This window comes from Coccinella septempunctata, chromosome 3, assembly GCF_907165205.1.
Source record: "Coccinella septempunctata chromosome 3, icCocSept1.1, whole genome shotgun sequence".
Lineage (NCBI taxonomy): Eukaryota > Metazoa > Arthropoda > Insecta > Coleoptera > Coccinellidae > Coccinella > Coccinella septempunctata.
This window is the reverse complement of record NC_058191.1, coordinates 33,407,282-33,425,900: the sequence shown is the minus strand read 5'-3', so window position 1 is coordinate 33,425,900 and position 18,619 is coordinate 33,407,282. Positions and strand designations below refer to the sequence as shown.

Sequence of the window (18,619 nt, the reverse complement as noted above, 5' to 3'; positions counted from 1 at the left end):
CGTCCAAGAACAATTTCCGCAATGGGCATTCTGTAATCGATAGGCATTCATATTTTTAAAGCTTCCTTTATGATCAAATAAATTTTGTTTGAGTTTAAAAACTCATTTTGTGAAAATCGTCTAATTTTCACAATTCACATTCATTTTTCGTAGGACAAATGGCCCAAGAAATGGCCAGTTTCATAATAAATTTCAAAGGCCCTTAAACTTCAAAGCCTCCTTTAATCCTACTTAAAGTGGAACTTAAATGAGTTTCAAAATCAAAAGGACTTGAAAATTTAAATTAAAGAGACTTTAAATAATGATAAGACTGGAGAATGGAGAGCGCTTGAAATTTAAGGGTTTTTAAAGCCCCTTTTATTAGTCCAACTAAAAATGAAACTATAGGAAGCTTTAAATTAAAATCCACTTTAAATTCGATAATGAAACTGGACGTTTGGCACTTGAAATAAAAAAGACTTTCACGCATTGTTTATGAAACTGGCAGTTGGAACTTACGGATAGTTTCATAATCAAATTTGAAATACATTTTAATTTAAAGCTCCCTATAGTTAATACTATACGGGGCCCTATAGTAACGGCCGATTTCATAATCAAACCTAAAGTTCCTTTAATTTTAAAGCTTCCTTTAACCCTACTAACGGCCGGTTTTATAGTTAAACCTAAAGTCGCTTCAATTTTAAAGCTTCTTCTAGCCCTACTAAAAGTGACATTAAAGGGAGCTTTAATTTTAAAGCTAATTTTTAAAGGACGTAACGTCCAGTTTCATAATCCAATCTAAAGTCACTTCAAGCTTAAATCTTCCTTTATTGTCATTTTTAGTAGGGGTAAAGGAAGCTTTAAAATTAAAGGAACTTTAGGTTTGATTATGAAACCGGCCGTAAGACTTAAGGGTCCCGACTTAAGTACCTTTAATTTCAAGTGCCCTCCATCAAGTCTTATCAAATTTAAAGTCTTTTCAATTGCAGAGCTTTCTTTTTGGCAATCTTCAAAATCAGTCACTTTAATTTTGAATCTCTTACGGCCGGTTTCATAATCAAACCTAAAGTCCCTTTAATTTTAAAGCTTCCTTCAACCCTACTAAAAATTACAGTAAAGTTAGCTTTAAGCTTGAAGTGACTTTAACGGCCGGTTTCATAATCAAACCTAAAGTCGCTTTAATTTTAAAGCTTCCTTCAACCCTACTAAAAATGACAGTAAAGGAAGATTTAAGCTTAAAGTGACTTTAAATTTGATTATGAAACTGGACGTTAATTTGATTATGAAACTGGATGTAAGTTTCATTTTTAGTAGGATTAAAGAAGGCTTTGAAATTTAATGGGCTTCGAAATTGATTATGAAATTGGCCATTTGACATATTAAAAATGAATCTGTCCGTAAAGTTTTGAAATTAGACGAAAAATTATAAAATTATAGGAAGCTTCAAAATTAAAAGGACCATAAAATTTATTACGAAACTTTTGGCACGTCATCCTCTCGATGAACGAAAACTGGAAATTGTGTCAGGGTGAAAAACCGTGAGAATGATTAACAAATTTTCTTCTCTGGTTTAAAAATTTTGTTCTTTTGCTATTTTTCTGTTTTATAACGCTTGAGGAAGTCGAACCCCTTTTCAACATCATTTTCTGGTCTAGTTTTATTGCATCGTCGCTCGCGTAGCATATCGTCACGTTTTCCAGCAAAAAACGAGATATGTCTTCCGCACAAACTCCTTATTTATATGAATTCCATGAATGGTAGCGCGGCCGTTTTCTCTTCTGCACGACTGCAATATTTCATATTCCGAAAAAAAAGGGCCGTTCACGCCAACTATGTTGATTGAAATTAATGAAATTATTTAATGCCGAACTGGAGGAATTGAAATGCGCAGTATAAGGCGAAACGACAAATTGCAGGAATATTTCCCGAGTCCGCGCCAGTTTTTAGCACGAATTATCATTAAATTATTAATTAATGGGATACGATGAGTTATCTAGTCGTCAGGATCTATTTGAGAAAGATAACACGCACAGTCGAACGAGCGATTGGATGGATGTATTTTTGCCATAGATAACATTCCCTTTTATCGCTAAAGGATGTTGGAGTTATTTTTAACCCCGTTGCGTTCGCGTTTTCCTCCATCAGCCTCGTAACAGGTTTCTTTCGAGAATGTCGACCCGAGGTGAGGGACGATTAAGAACGGTTGCATTATTGATCGGGTTTTATTTAAAACCGAAGTCATAATGAGATTATGCGCGTTTGATGGTTGAAGGGTTCGAATTAAAATTTAAACTCGCTAATTAATCCGAACGAGTATACGTGGGATAATTTCATTATATACGTTTCAGCCGACGACTTTGCTGATTATCCAGTCTTTCAGTTTAATCACTCACGAGACAATACAGGGTCTCAAGTTGGATCGGAAACAGGGGTCTTTTCTAGAAGAAAAATCACTTCAATTTAGTTCTTTATAAATAAGGGAGCCCTTTTTTGCATTGTAATCGCATCACTTAAAAACGGCTGAACCGATTTTATTCATTTTATCTTTGAAATTCTCCTCATACTTTGTAGATGGTTTTAACGTATAAAAATTTCGAAAAAGTTTCTTGGAAAACTGGGATAATCGAGAAAACTAAACGAAATTTCAATTTCACTTCCAAGAGTATCTTGGGTAGTCTACCCTCCATGGACCAGTGATTGACATGACACTTGCTGGCAGTTGACAGATGACAAATGAACCTAGGTTGCGTTCACAAACTTACTCAGAGCAAGCTCTTAGTAAGCTCTGATTACCCGAAGCGTTCACAAACGTACTTTTAGTTCCTCAGAGTATGCTCTCTGAGCATGACCATACTCATACTCTACTCTCGGAGTAAGTTTATGAACACACCCCTAAAGAACAACACGATCTCCATATTGATTCAACGTTCTCAAAGTTCAGAATTTTGATTATCAGTTATGTAATTGATTAACCGAGTGTGAGTGACTAGTTCTGCAAAAAAACATCATAATTTCATCTCTCTGCGCGGCAACCACAACCCCTAAAATATGATTAAGGAAGGAGGGTCTTGTCATATGTTGTTCGAAAGGACTTTTACTTCTGAATGTAACAGTAAATATTGTTTTGAAATTTGATTATTCGTTTACGTATGGTCCATTTACTTCTATAAAAGCTGTGGGTTGGAATTCAAAATTTGACACATTCCATACAACACAAAAATGTGAGGTTATGACGCTTGTTAACTCATTTTGGTTTTTAATCAGCGCTATGTTGTCCGTTTTTTCATAAAGGTCTTAGTTATTACGTAAGTAGTTCCTTCAATATCACTTCGGAAAATAAATTAATTCCAAAATATGTGATGAACATAATTTACCTTTATACAGGGCAAGGGCGGTCCTGGACTGATTTTCTGGGGGGGTAGTAATTGAAAGAACAATTGGAATTTCAAATTAAGACTTCAAATAACATCCTGTATGTATCTCTAGTTAGCATTTGCAGTCCCATATTTTTTTCTTAAAATTGTACAAGGATCTCTCCTTTTCATTTCATTATAATATTGTTTTTTCTTAGTTTCTTCATATGAAACATTTAAAAAATCAAATTCGTTATAGGCTCTGGGGGGGAATAATTACTCCCTTCACCCTTCCTTGTAGGACCGCACTTGATACAGGGTGAGTCTTTGACACGTACAAATATTCTTGAGTTCAAAAGAAATGCTTTTTTCCTTTACCATTTTTTCCAAATCGGCTCGGTTTGAAAGATACAGGCTGTTGAAAAACAAACAAAAAATTATTATCTCACAAACGGTTTTTTCGAATGAAATGAATTTCGGAATATAGTTTTTTATTTGTTCGATGAATCTTTTTCGAACACAAGATATCACCCATGTCTTAAAGTTTTCGAATTATGACCATTACGTACCATAAAAATACGAAAAATTCAATGAACCCAACTCTTGAAACTGAGTTGGATGCTATCTAATGAATGTTAGAACGTTTTGTGAAATAAAAGTATTCTTCATATTTTCTCGTATAATTCGCAGTTTTCGAGTAATTTGATGTTCAAAAATTGAAAAGTATCTGTGATATTTGGGTACTTTGGCTGAATACAACTCTGTTCAAATGATCCACAGATGTGTAGTGTCACAGATTCAGCTAGTTATTCTGAAAGTAATTTTGTTTTTCAGGGGTGGCACAGCTCATTAAGAAAACTAAAAATGGCTATATTTTTTATCAGGGCCGAATCGGAAAAAAATGCTCTAGGAAAAAGTGTTTCTTTTGATCTTAAAAATCTGCTGTTAAAATATTTATAAGAGTCAAAGACTCATCTTGTATAAACTGATCAAAGGGATTCCTCATCTAGTCTAGCTAAGCTCCTAAGCCTAACACATGATATTATTTTCAATGATGCCATTCAGCCTGTGACAGTACAACAAATTATGGATTTCAACGTTCATCTGATGTGGGGCATGAAAAGGTTAATGAAATTCATATTAGGCGATTTTCAAACGATCTAGAGAAATAAATAACTTCAGATAAGTCAGGAATGTCCGATCTAATTAAGGCAAAATAGGATTCTCGAAAAGATAAGAGTGATATCAGTAAATTCCGAGATGAATGCATTAGGAATACCGTACGTGCTATACAAACCGTTCCATAATCTATATGCTAAAAGGAATTGGAAAATAGAAATGGTAAAAAAGGGAAGTAGTAAAACGCTCTAAATGAGCCCGAAGGGTTTTGAGTCCATGAAACGCCCTTTCCATAGAGGTATCGAACGTCTAGTAACATCTCTACAATAAAATTGTTAAAGCAGCGTCGCAGATATTTGCCAAAGCACAAAATTAGATGGCAACAAATCTTCGCGAGGTTCTGACTAATTGTTTGGGTATAAAAACCCCTTCATTATTTCAGAACCTGCCGATAGACAAAAAAAGCTTCTGAGGACTGTCCTCATAAACACCAAAAGTCCTCGAAACTGCCAATGCTTGCCAGAATATGTCCCCGAAACTGCCGCTTGACATATATATATATATATATATATATATATTTATGTCTAATGGCATATATATATATATATATATATATATATATATATATATATATATTCTTTTGAATGTCAGCAATACATTTTTAGTTATCAAACAATATAGCATATGTATGAGTTTTAGCAAAGGTTAGTGTAACGGGGTACCATACAATTTAGAGTATGATACAAGAGCTTAGGGAAAAACCTCAGTAAAAAAACCCCGTGAGAAGTGTAGTGATGACAAATTTGTTTACAGAATAAGCTTTAAATACTGAAGGGCTTCCTTTCCATTGACATAAAAAATTTCTTTATCCTCTTTCCATTTCGAAATAATATCTGAAACAAAGAAACACAGCAGAAAACGAGAAAAAAGGCGAATAATAAAGCCTTCATCCAAACTTATTTTAAGACTTGATGATGACTGAAGAAAAAAAATAAATAATCATAGGTACATAACTTGTTTTTCAATTGCATTGGGAGGAATATCATCTCTGCGTCAAAAATCTTCTGCTGATCTTGGTGGAGGAATGACCCTCGTCGTTAGAAATGCCTTCAGTACTCAAATTAACAATAGCCAAATCTTGCTTTTGACTGGGAGGGCCTTTCGACCAGGTCCAGTCTTCCAAGTGATGATTCTTCTTTTCTTCAGTTGTTCGAGGAACGCTACAGGACCCTTATATTGGGGAATCATCTCCCATAGATATACCAGTGGTTATTCAGTAGAAAATTGAAAAAACGGGGAAGAAATTAAAAAAAACTTCTGACACTTTATTGACTAATTCGTGTGTAATATACTTATTTTTCCAGGATATCCATGAATGAATCATAGCTTTATTAGAGAGTTAAAGCGCATCCCATAATCCAACATTTTCTTCACTGCAAGTCACTCATAACTTAATCCATTTGCACGGCGATGGTCTGTTGAGCGCATACGCTATGTATGAGGGAACATTCCTCAAGTTCTTATCAGTATTCCTCTCTGTCAAGTACACACTCGAGAAGATTAAATTCCTTGAATATTAATTCAATAACGACGTAATATCTCCACATTACGAATAACCAATAACGTTTTGATATTCCCCTGTTTGTTTATGTTAGCATATAATGGGTCATTAAATAAGGTTCATATCAGTAAATAGATACATACTTGATAGTAATTCTTGCATCTTTCCATTTGTATCTGAAAGTTGTACGAATAGCGACTTCTTTTCCAGAACCAGAACATTTCTCATTTATTACATACTTTTGCGAAATATTATATAATTCAACAAGCCAGTAATGATACTCATTCAATGCAATCATACGAAGGAGAAATAATTGCGAGTTATTGTGATTTTTCTACGGCAACCACAATATGGAGCGAGATATATTAACTGATCCTAACTTTGAAAATTGATCATTATGTGGAGTTCATGACCTGCCCCAACTTTCTCAGGATGTTATTCTATTGATTTATTAATTTTAAGAACTTCATGGCTTCACCAGATAAGATAATGCAATTATAAATGCAGTTGAGCAAGTAAAGCAAACTTGCTTCTCGGAATAAAAATAATAATAAGTTAACTGCTCGGATAAAGAGGAGCTGTCATTCGAATTCCTTACTAGGTCTAAGTGATATATAGTATTTGGAATTAGTGATACAATAATTGGTAACTCTCATCTAGAATTGGCAATTGTCATTGAGTATTTGGAGTTAGTGATGCAGTACTTATAATAAGTCACTGGTTATAATGTATATATATGATACGGTCTAGGATAGAACACTTTGAATTAATGATACAGTATCTGGTATTAGTGATATAGTATCTGAATAAGTGATATAGTATACGGAATTAGTGATATAGTATAAGGAATTAGTGATATAGTAAACGGAATTAGTGATACAGTATCTGGAATTAGTGATATAGTATCTTTATTAGTGATATAGTATACGGAATCAGGCTCGTACCCAGAAAGGTGTGTTGGGGGGGGGGGGGCTCAGCTAACATCCACTTGAAAGTTCTATGTGCTGAATGATCATGAGGGACCTTTTGCAAAAGCCTGGGGGGGGGGGGCTAAAGCCCCAATAACCCCCCCTGGGTACGCGCCTGTACGGAATTAGTAATATAGTAAACGGAATTAGTGATATAGTATACGGGATTAGTGATACAGTATCTGGAATTAGTGATATATAGTATACGGAATTAGTGATACAGTATCTGGAATTAGTGAAATAGTATACGGAATTAGTGATACAGTATCTGGAATTAGTGAAATAGTATACGGAATTTGGGATATAGTATACGGAAATAGTGATAAAGTATATAGAATAAGTGATACAAAGATTGAAATTAGTGACATAGTTTTTGGAACTAGTGAAACAGTACTAGGTAATAGTTGACGCCTATCTGAATGAACCATCAGGTATTTCCTTCACAAGAATGAGGAAGCGAATATGAAGTCTGAAAATTTCAAAGAATTTGTATCATTCCAATTTCGGTTCGCACAGGAAAATCCAAATGAAAAAACGATATATCGCAAATTCGCTTATATCATCGCCTAGGAATTTGGACGTTTCGCTTCGTTGGTCTTGCTCTGGGAAGAACTTATTGTAATTCAAATTTCAACCGCTTGCATATAATAAATTGCTAACGATTCCATCCCACATATTTCAAGTTTTTGCCTATTCCCGATTTTTGAACGCAACTTTATTCTCGATATATACACACACACACACACACACTGGTCGACCTTGTACCTACAATTAACCTACGTAAAAGAATAATGAAATACCAATGTTATTAGTAATACTTTTTTCTCGTAGTCCATTTTTCATGGCAACATCGCACCAACTAATTTCGCATAGGTTGAAATTATCGGTTTCGAACCCATGCTAGAGAGACCTAGTTGTTCTGGCCTATAGCGTTGGGTTTTCTTCAACACTTCAACATCTGCTTGGAGTAGATGGCTTAGAAGCTCAATGCTTTGAAAGCAGCTTGAATATGTTCATAGGGCTTGCATCTTTCGATTGCAAGTATCTCTGCCCAAAGAACTCTCGAGCAGGAGCCTAATGATAGCTCAAAAATGTAGGAAAAGCAGGTTTTCAGGCATCTTTAAGCATTTTCGCACATGGTCGAATCGACTAGTGACAGAATAACATCTTCGCCAACGAAAACTGGTAGATACGGTCCACCACAAACTGCTACCGTTCTCCATCAGAATCCCTACCGAATTCGCTAGGTCATCGGCTATTTTGTACTAGGCGTTCACGATTCCATTTCAGTGGATCAGTTATAAAGAGGCGCCTAATGTTTTTCACACCGCCAATACAGTGGAATGATGCTAGTCCGACAGAGACGGCAAGACACGGTCGAAAGAAATGCAACCACGATAGGAATGCGGTGACGGTCAGCCTTCTCTACTACAGACAGCTATCATGATCAACTGGTGCACGGGCTGTCATAACTTGACAACGGCGTCGTTGCCAGATGCGATAGAATGGTTGTAAATGAGAATAATAGCAGCCATCCGATATCTGCATAAGACGTCGGGCAGCACTTGAACTCGGGATGCAAGAAAAAGAGAACTGATGTGGCGGTTCTAGTACTTCCAGTGCACGTTTCAGATCACCATCCAGCGTCTTCCTGGTCTGCTGACTCAGCAACTCCATATAATTGGGTGTAATCTGATTCACATGTGACACGTCTATTTAGTATAAGTATAATCATGCTCAAAGGCTATAACCAGTACTTAGTACTAGCTGTATGCATTACTCAAGTCCTGACATGTGGAGTAGTCGAGTCAAGACTCATTTGAGAGGGAGTGTACATGAATCAGGGAAGCATAATTTATTTTTCTATCAATGTGCTGTGTTGTTATCACATTTCTTAGGGTCTTTCCTGGGTGGTAATCAGATATCAGTCAAAGTATCTCTATCTATTTCCATTATTCACAGCAAGACTAGCAACATTTTACGATTTTACTCTTCGATGGTTTGTTTCCTCTTATACGATATGATCCATATTATCAGCTTCGTGTAAGATAGCACAATGTTTCCATTCTTAAGCAGTGCCAGGCTGCCCTAAGCAATCCTTTGTATTTGTACCTTTTTGTGGCCAGTCCTTGGCATAAAAACATTAATTAACACTTAGGATGCATCCGAGATCGATAGTTTGTTGTTAGTGACAATGGGTAATTCTCCTCAATTTGGGTTATCACAGCATATGCAACTTCAAACTGAATAATTATGAGTTATATTCATGAATAATTCAAATGCACGCGCATGAATAATTCAAAATCATTCTTTAAATATGAGGTTTTAAAAGTTAAATCACTTCGTTTCTAGTTTACGATTTGGCAACAGCGCCTACTAAAAAATAAAAAGAACAATGGCTTGTTTATAAAATAACAGCTGTTGATTCACAGCCCTCGTGAGGCGCATACTCACTGGCGAGCCTCAACAGCAACCGGATATAAAAATCCCATAAAATTCTTCATAGACAGCCATCTTTGTCTATCTCATCAAGATAGAGTATTTGTTGTCCTTTATTATCAACGCATATTTCAGTCGATGTTGCCAACTTGTGGAATAGAAACGAAACGCTTTAAATTTTAAATACCCATTTTTATTTTTAAGTAATTTTTTTTGGGGAACCGTTGATATGGTTATTTCGAAATGTGACGTTTCAAAGATATTTAATAAAATTTACATCATTTTCGTCAGAAGGAGTATTCCCTATTACATCTTAGTCTGTCCAACAGAGATGACACCAAGAGCAGTTAATGCTCACTTGCACCAACGGGTTTAAGATAGGTTCAGACTTGCCACTGAGTATGCTAAATTTAGTACTCAAATTAATATTAACTGCTGTAGATATTAAATTTGTGAGAATGTCTTAACGGTAAGCCTGTCTTGAATCCGTTGGTGCAAATAGTTTGAGTACATTTTTCAAATAAGTTCTATTGCATCCGAAATATAATTTGTCAGAGTGAATTTCCTCCAAGCACTTTTAACTCATACTGACTCTTATGAAACCCTTTTTCTTCACATCAGCGCTTTAGACAGTCATAAAATCGCAGCCGTTTCATTAATATTCGCAATTGTAATCTTCTCTTTCCATATTTTAAAAGATACCTACCGAATTCTTCGTCGTAAATTGCCCGTGACTTCACAGGCAATAAATTTTCGGTGGATTTGGTAGCTTTATCTACTTTATTTGCGAGATTTCCACCATGATTCATGCAATTTATTTCTAATTTACGGGACAGTTTAAGTAAACATTTCCTTGACAACATTAAAACCTACATCGAAAGGAACTACAATTCATTGGTGTTATTTTATTTCGATAATTTCACCATTTAATCACTGATAACTATGCTTTGAAGGTGAGGCTTTTTTTCAACAGCCAGTTCAAGGTAGAACTGGTCAAAATGAAGCGTTTCACCAAAAATCACCAATACAAAACTTCCAAAATGACGAAGTTGAAAAAAAAATTGAAAATGATTACTGAAATAGATCCTAATACGACCCTAGACCGTTTGTTTGCTGAATTATCGCAAAGCAGTGGGAAAAAACCATGTGGTTTCGTTTAGGATATTGGCTCGTTCGATATTTACGTGGTAATGAAAATGGAAACTTAGGATTGACGAATTATTCTCATTATTTTTTAGTAACTTACACGAAACTTTATGTAATGGCTCATTTCGATACCAACTGAAGAAAAGATTTAGAAAACAAGTATAAAAATAGAATAATACTTTTAAATCTCACCCATAAAATTCGTCCAAATTATTCACGAAGTTTCTCACAGTAGGCATTACAATCTTCTTGTTCGAACATTCCAACAATCGTCGTAAAAATGGGACGAAATGAGGAAACATCATAGCACTTTTTCAACCTAACTAACATAAGCACTGCCTCGGTTTTCTACATTTTTTTCACCCTAAATTGCACGATACAACCATTATGATTCTCTCAAAAGTGACCTGACGCATCTAATCCTATAAACTTGGTACTGAACCATTCCACAGTCCCGTACTTGAAATTCAATGAAATTTTGTCGAAATTCTAGGGGTTGTATCTCAACCATATTGGATATTTCATAAAGTCAATTTTACGACTTATTTCGATGAGTTCTACCTTATGTCAAAGAACAAGCCTCACCTTTGAAAACACCCTTTATTTTATAGAGATAGCCAGGGACCAAACAAAATCGAGATAATTTAATAGATTCGTTCGAATTCCTTTCTTGGTTTAAGTGATATATAGTATTTGGAATTAGTGATACAATACTTGGTAACACTCATTTAAAACTTGGTAATACTCACTGAGTATTTGGAATTAGTGATACTTAGTGATGTACTCAGTCACTGGTTACAATATATGAAAATAGTGAGACAGTCAGGAGAGTCAGGATAGAGCACTTTGAATTAGTGACTGGATATTTGTTATTAATGATACAGTATCTGGAATAAATGATATAGTATCTGAATTAGAGATATAGTATACGGAATTAGTGATTAGTATAAGGAATTAGTGATTAGTATAAGGAATTAGTGATACAGTATAAAGAATTAGTGATACAGTATTTGGAATTAGTGATACAACGATTGAAATTAGTGACAGAGTTTTTGGAACTTGTGATACAGTACTAGGTAATATTTGACGCCTATCTGAATGAGCTATAAGGTATTTCCCTCACAATTTTACGACTTATTTCAATGAGTTCTACCTTCTGTCAAAAAACGAGCCTCACCTTTGAAAACACCCTGTATTTTATAGAAATAGCCAGGGACCAAACAAAATCGAGACAATTTAATAGATTACTACAATCCATTAAATTAATTAACATTCACTTTGGTTGGCACTTTTTCTGCTTTGATGAGAGCCAGGAGTTTTTTGACCTAAGGCTTAGAGGAGGTTCCAACCTTGAACCCTAAGCCGAGCCCTGAACCACTCAATTATTAGGTGATTTTAACTTATGACATGTAGATACATGCCCCATGATCTGAGATAGATGTACCTTTTTGGGCATTATAATCCAAAAACGCCAATGGTAAACAAACGAGTCAGATGAGGAGTATATTTGACATTTGGAAAACGCTCTTTTCATAAATTTCAGAAAAGTCTTCTGTAATAAACCGATAGAAAGATCGAAAAACCGCTCACACAACACAATGCCCCTCATATTTATGCACAATGGACGAGTGTGCAGAAGTTACGAGGAACGCAGCCTCGGGTTGCAATGAACGCGGATGACCTTCAGCCGAGCGCTAGGTCAGATGTCAGCAGAACAAAACAAATTTTATGGGGTTTTTGATTTCAACTATTAACCAACGTCCTTTGGAAACCCGATATCGGAATGTATTGTTCTCTGGGAGAGTGAGGAAATCGTAAAACGTCAAGTACGGCCGAGTTAAATGGGCATTTCGTCCATATCGCCGACGACAATGGGGGAAGGACGAATGGTTTGTGGCGTACACATGCACCATTAAGGACTCACCAGCATGTAGCGGCAAGACGTTCGACGGTAAAATGACGTACCTGAAACAAAAACAAGGATTTAATTAGATTATTACTCGTCTAAACAGATTAACTTAACTAAGTAAGCCTCAGCACAATAACACAATAGAGCTGTCGTTAGGAACAGACCGTTATTTTGACATATTTGAAACACCAGTTTTTGACAGATGACAACTAAAAACTATGCCATAAATAAACATGAGGTCATAGAGTGGACAAGATATACCGTCGTGCAACAACGTTTACTTGTATCTGAAGACCTTGAGGTTCAGTCTCGGGTTCAATCAACACAAGCAGCCTGTCTTTGCTGATGGGGTGTTGGGTTGGGAATGCATAAAGATTCCCCTTGGTGATTCAAGATTTCGTAGAGACGATTCATGCCGTAGTATAAAAAGGTTGTGACGAATCACATCCCTATGATGACAAGGTTCTACAGATGACCCTCGTGGCATCCGACTACTAGATCACAGATGGCGCACTCGTCTGTGTAGGCCTTTATAGAACCCATCGAATTGTATCATATGAGCGTCCCAACGAACAGAGAATCCTATAACTATACCAATCTCTCCGTTCCTTGGGAGGCCCATCTCATATTGGAGGTGTCCTATCGAGGCTTATATTCGATATACTCAAAAGGGCATGGCCCTGCAAGCTTGGCTTGAAGGCTATTTGGAAACGATATCAACAAAACGAAAGATACTCCAATGGTGCACAACGCCTATGGCTGCCAGTTATCGTTAAGACGAAAGTAAAACCAATGAGGGATTGAAAAGAAGTAGGCAAGTCAACCCACTTGACATATTCACAAACTTGTGCTAGTAGCATAAGTAGATAAATTTAAGGGGCAAAACCATCATCGAAACAAAAATTGACAGATGCGATCGAATCGTTATGAGTATTATTCTCAGGGTATGTTTGTACTACGTAGGTACTCCGATAAAAAGGACTGTTATTTTGACAGCTGTCATATTTGAAGCAGCAGTTTTTGACAGATGACAACTAAAAACTATGCCATAAATAAACATAGAGGCATAGAGAGGATAAGATATACCGTCGTGCACCAACGCTTACTTGGATCCAAAGACCTATGAGATTCAGTCAACACAAGCAGCCTGTCTTTGCCGATAGTGTATTGGGTTGGGAATGCATAAAGATTACCCTTGGTAATTCAAGATTTCGTAGAGAAGATTCATGCCGTAGTATAAAAAGGTTGTGGCGAATCATATCCCTATGATGACAAGGTTCTACAGATGACCCTCGTGGCTTCTGACTACTAGATCACAGATGGCGCACTCACTTATGTAGGCCTTTGTAGAGCCCATCGGATTGTATCATATGGGCATCCCAACTAACAACTGTAGCAACCTCTCCGTTTCTTGGGGTTGGGATGCCCATTACATATCGGAGGTGTTCTATCGTTATATTCGTTCAGACATGTTTTTAGAGCTTTCCAGATTACCTGTTCTAGAGCCTTCTGGAATACTGCACGCGTGACACATATTTTGATTTTGATTCCCTTATCATTTTTTGTGGTTTAAAAATGAAATTATTTATTTTCAATGAAATAGTATGTAAGTTGAGAAGCCCCGTAAATACCAAGTTGAACAGTATCATGAGCTTGACCTCTTGCATAATTGGTTCATAAAAGCCTTGGGAGGTGTTATCCTTCGAGGCTCACATACTGTTAACCCACAACACAAATTAATGGCAACATTTTCTATCCTTGCAATTTATATATATCGAATAAGCATCTTGAAAGCGCATTATTCTAATCTATTATTTTAAATTTACGCAAATTTTATGACTTCTCAGTCTATTCAGATTAGTAAAGAATTGTCATTTGTCTTAATCGGTGCACCTGTTTCTGAGTTGTGATTATATGAGACCTTTGACATTCAACATGTGCTACTTTCACCATAATGAATTTTTTGTAATTTTCTTCCTTCCTTTAGACTTTGGACGTTTCTCTCATAGGAGGTGCATAGAAGTGTTTTTGTTCGTCGTTTGAAATAATAAATATTTTAATCCGATTAACTCATTTTGAGGTTACAAAATTGAGGAGTGAAAACCTATCGCATGAGTAGTTACAGAGCTGTCGAATTTCGAATTTTGCGTCTCACAATTTCCGCACCTCCTCGAATATTTCGGATTCTACATTTGCTTGACGATTTAATTTCGAATATAGCACTTTTGACAAAAAAATTGTAAAGAAATGTTCAAACTTAAAAAATTAATTTAGATAAATGTATCCGCTTCAAAGTGAAATTAAGTGGAAAATACATAAAAATTCCACAACGGGCTCTGAGTGACGAGTTTATCGCGAAAATTCCTAGAAACCATGGGAAGAATGCTGCTCCGAAAAAAAATCATTATACATTTTTAGTAGGCTCCTAATGGACGGACATTTGGGACATGAATTAGGTGTGATAATAAAGCATTTAAATCGATTCAGAAATCGATAAATATGCTAATTTTATACGACGCCGCCATGGCAGATGTAAATGGATTAATTTTCAAAGGAAATAGATTTGTTCGATTAAGGTCCCGGTTAATTTTACACTGCCCGAGCTAATGTTAGTCGTCACACCTCTTCAACTGCCATATTAGAAAACTATGGGATATTTCAATAAGGAAATAAACCATTAGTTCAGGTTCGTTATTTCCAATAACGAACAATTGGAGTCTGGCTGCCGGAGGAAAAATGTGAAACGGTAGGGGGTATTTCACAGGTATCAAATTGACAAATCAGGTTTAGCGTCGCTGTCAATATCGAAATTTGACAAACAGATCTGAATTATACAGCAAACGATCATTCATCATTTTGACTCATGGTCAAAACGTCAAATCAGAAATTTGACATTTGCGCAATATGCCACTAGATTCACCATACTCAATATTAGGTATCAAAATGATCAGAATTTTTGAAGTAGGGGGAGTTCGGGAGACTTCCTCAGGTAGGAGACTTAAACCACCTCAAATATTTCTATTCAAATTTCGCTATTTCAAAATAGCTTGCGACATACTCGTGACAAGGCACAACTAGTGGAGGCTCCATCGCTCCATTCTGACCGCCATCAGAACAGTTTGGGAGTGAGAGGGTTGAACATGATTTTGTTGTTAGAAAATAAGAAATTGGATAATTTTTGTTTGTTACGCTGTCTGAAAAGTTTAATAAGTGCGTGGTGTTATTTAGTTTTATTGCTTTCATTGAATAATATTGTTTTACAAACGATGAGAGTTCTTAATAATAGTTGTGAAAGTTTCAAGAAAACATCTGTTGGGTAGACTTAAAGGGAGTGCGGGAGACTTGACCCATGATATGGTCGGGAGATATAATCAGTGGTCCAAGTTTCCCGCACTGAGCTTAGATGATATAATAGTTTGCTTCAAAAAAGAAAACTGAATAATAGAAATAAATATAAAAAAATACACAAAGGTTCAAAAAAGTAAAAAACATCTCGGAGATAGAAAATATGTATTTCATACGCTGATACATCTGATGATGAAAACCTTGACATAGTATATCGTTGGTCATTGGAAATTTTTTTCTTTCAATGTTTTTCCTGATAAAAAAACTTATGGTCAAGTCTCTCTCGCCCCCTATTCAACTCTTCCATGGGTTAGGCAGACATGAGCCAATTTTCGGTTGCTAAACAAATAATTTCTGTTCTCAAAATGTTCATCTCACCATCACTCTACTATTATCTATCGTAACCTATTTGGGCATGATATCTTCACGCAAAATGAGTTGCTTCCATTAACAGATAAAACTCAAGTGGCTTCAGAGAAAAAAGGGGTTCAACTCTTCCGGACTCCCCATAAATTAACCATCCCAGGATATGTAGGATGATTTTCAATATCGTCAAATTAATCGGAAATATAACCTTTATATACCTAAATTGAAGGTACAAACGAAATATTCCTTGAGTAATTTTAAGAAAAATAAACATAGGACCTCAAACGATTCGTTTTCGAGATACAGGGTGTTGAAGTTTGTATTTTTTTCAAGTTGTTCTCTTATAGTATCTACACTTCACAAGATATTCAACTAAAATTTGGCATAATGATCATAATTGATAGTTCACACCATGTGACAGGCCAGTCTCGATAGCAAATCTACAAGGTGATATTTTTTCCGAAACACTCTCCCCTGTTTTTCTGCAGTTCTTTTTTGGTGAGCCACTGTTAATTTGAAAACATGTTGTTATACTAAACTTTATGGTCTATTGTACTTCTGTCGTATCTGATAATTCCGAGAAAAAAATTTTGAACGATTCTCTCGAAATCCTTAGAAAAATCCAAATTGTCATAAAAATTTAGTTTTGACACATCAAATTGAACTCGGTATTTCTAATAATGAATGTGATTTCAAAACTTGTATTGATACCAATCCAAAAATTCAAACTTTAACACCCAGTCCGTTGATTTTTTCCATCAAATAATCCTTGAAAATTGAAACAAGTCTAATCCTGAAAAATTATTAGTCAGTAAAATGTTTTAGGGAACAAACTCTTCAATCCACGTAGTAAATTTGTTCGCTGTTATTAGTGTATTATTTTGTCTGATACTATTTGCACCATCTCAAAGCTATGGAAGGAAACAACAAAACTTTGTTGATCACAATTCATTTCAGCCATTCGAATATAAGCACAGATACATATTTGTTAGAAAAAGAGCTGTGCAGCTTTAGATTCTTTCTTGAACAATAACGGTTCCCTCAGATATGGACCGAGTTCAAGATCATTGAATTTCAAATGTACTCTCATCTATAGCAAGGCTGTAGAACCGACCAACCTCATAGTCACAGTTACCAGTTTGTCCTATCGAGTATCTGCTTTCAATCGCGCTATTTGTCTGCACATTTTCATGGTTGAGCTTTTGGTATCGATAGAAAATATTGTAACGCTAAAATTTCAGGATATTTTACAAAAAAGGTTCGGAAACACTATAAGCAATTTTGCTTATAGTGTTCTCTAGGTGAAAACCAGAAATATTTTCTGATACGTGAGATAATTGATGATAGAATGTTCGTAGTAGGATTTATTGGGCTATTTCCATCATATTTAATGAATAACAACTGATAGGTCTGTGGGAGATGATTCCCCAATATAAGGATGCAGTAGAGTTCCTCAAACAACATTAAAATCATCACTTGCTATCTCCGTTACACCAACATCTGCTAATTGTTGAGATTCAAAAGAATATATATAGATATACATGTAAATATTATATGGATTAATTATGTCCAATGTTTCGGCTAGCATTGGCCAGCCCTCTTCAGGGAATCTCTTGTTATTAACCGAAGGTTCCCTTTTGAATTGGATAAAATGAATCCATCTGATGGAAATAACCCGATAAATAAATCCGACAACAAAGAACGGTTTATTATTCAATGAGCGTGTTATTATGATATCTAAAATTCATTAGAAAGGACATTAGGTACACGTAAGTAATAGGTTCTTCTTCTTTGGAAAAACCTGATGTTCAGTAGCATCCATCTTTTAGATGATGTTGATTGATCGAAAATTTGAAATTTTCATTCAAGAAGCCAATTTCACGTTTGTTGGTTTGTGGGTTTCAACGGTAACTCGTTAATTGCTAACAATATTAATATTTCATAGGGATTATACACGTCTAAATATTCCTCAGGACTCAGGACCCATATCGGATCCCTAAAAAAGAAATGCTATTTTCCAAGTTAATATTAGTATTTTTTTCATCAACCCTTTTCCTTATATGGGGAAATAATGAAAAAAAGTTTATAAATAATACCGTCAATATCCAAATCATCCTCAGCAGCAAAGGGTCTATCTATTTCTGGCACAAAAAGTGCCAAGTGTAGCTACTGGCTACCTGGCCAAATTTTTTCCTTGAAGAACAAAGATTCGCCAAAGATTCATTCATGCTATTAACTTTCCGAGGTGAAATTATCTCTTCTACGAATTTCCACATGAAAAAATTTCTCGAAAAGTCTCGCTATTGGCTACAATTCGTATCCTGGTGAAATTGAAAAAAGACATTAGTAAAGTGCTGCCATCTTTTTGACCATAGTGGAAACTATTGTAATATTCGTAACTTCTAGTTATGGTTCAAGTGTTCTGGCAACACCC

General features: G+C 35.6%; 1 protein-coding gene across 1 annotated transcript in view; it reads right to left on the bottom strand.

Annotated features, from left to right (window-relative positions):
- LOC123309126 (protein kibra) overlaps window positions 1-18,619 on the bottom strand; it is a 66,356-nt gene that overhangs the window by 40,808 nt on the left and 6,929 nt on the right. The window lies entirely within an intron of this gene.